We start from the raw sequence: 1,361 nt of genomic DNA on the forward strand, positions 1-1,361 counted from the left end.
CCTACACCTATGTCCTGAATGGCTTTGCCTATTTTTTGTCTAGATTTTTTTATGGCATTAGGTCTTATGTCTAGATCTTTAATCCATCTGGAGGTAATTCTACTGTAAGGTGAAAGGAAGAGGTCCAGTTTCTGCTTTCTGGACACTGGTAGCCTGTTTTCCCAACAACAATTATTAAACAAGAAATCCTTTTCCCATTGCTTGTCTTTGTCAGGTTTGTCAAAGATGAGATGGTTGTGGATGTGTGCCATTGCCACCAGGACCTCTGTTCTGTTCCACTGGTCTATTTCTCTGTTTTAGTACCAGTACCATGCTGTTTTGATTACTGTAGCTTTGTATTATAGTTTGAAATCGGGTAGCATGATGCCTCTGGCTTTGTTCTTTTTGCTTAGCATTGTCTTGGCTATGCACACTCTCTTTTGATTCCATATGAAGTTTAAGGTGGGTTTTTCCAGTTCTGTGAATAAGATCATTGGTAGCTTGAGGGGGACAGCATTGAATCTATAAATTACTTTGGGTAGTATGGATATTTTCAAGATATTGATTCTTTCTACAAATATGGAATGCTTCATGAATTTTTAGGTCCTCCTTGAGCAGTGGCCATGCTAATCTTCTCTGAATCATTCCAATTTTAATATATGTGCTGCCAAAGTGAGCACCAGTAATGTTGTTTATACTGGATATATTGCCTGTTAGCTCCTGCGATGTTTTACAATGATTTTTGGCCTCCTTGCATTGGATGATGACATACTTCTTTCACTCAGTGAACTTTGTTTCTACCCACATTCTGAATTCTACTTGTATCATTGCAGACATGTCAGCCTCTGGCCAGTTCTGAAAACTTGAACAGGCTGAACAGTTGATGTAATCATCTGGAGGAAAGAAGGCATGCTGACTTCTTGAGTTTCAGTGTTCTTGCACAGATTCTTCCTCATCTTTATGAGCTTATTCACCTTCAACCTTTGAGGTTGCTGACCTTTGCACAGGATATTTTTCTTTTATCATATTTGATGACCTTGAGGGTTTGATTGTGGTTTAAGGTAGAATCAGGCAGCTGCCTTTGGTTTTGGAGGATTTTAGGGGGGCAAAATTCATCTCTCAATTCCTGGGTTGTGTGCTTTAACTCTGGGAAACTTATATTGGGTCTCAACTTTGTTCTCTGGCTCCTCAAAGTTTGGAGTCTACTGTACTGAAGGCAGCAAAGTGTGGCAGCTGTGGCAGAGTGTTAGCAGATGCAAAACTGCCTGCTTCCCTGTTGGCATTTGCCCAGTGGTGGAAGTCGTGGAGGCAAGACAGCTTGGTGGCGGCCAGAAGACCCCTGCTGTGTGTGCTGTTGCACTGGTGGTAGTGTTGGTTCAGGT

At 41.5% G+C, this 1,361-nt stretch overlaps 1 non-coding gene across 1 annotated transcript; it reads right to left on the reverse strand.

The window, feature by feature from the left end:
* Positions 1-552: 552 nt before the first annotated feature.
* LOC141582343 (U6 spliceosomal RNA) lies at positions 553-659 on the reverse strand. The gene has a single exon (XR_012515210.1). It is a non-coding gene; the product is annotated as a U6 spliceosomal RNA (small nuclear RNA).
* Between the last annotated feature and the right edge of the window lie 702 nt (positions 660-1,361).

The sequence above is a fragment of the Saimiri boliviensis genome, chromosome 19 (assembly GCF_048565385.1).
Source record: "Saimiri boliviensis isolate mSaiBol1 chromosome 19, mSaiBol1.pri, whole genome shotgun sequence".
In the NCBI taxonomy this organism is placed as follows: domain Eukaryota; kingdom Metazoa; phylum Chordata; class Mammalia; order Primates; family Cebidae; genus Saimiri; species Saimiri boliviensis.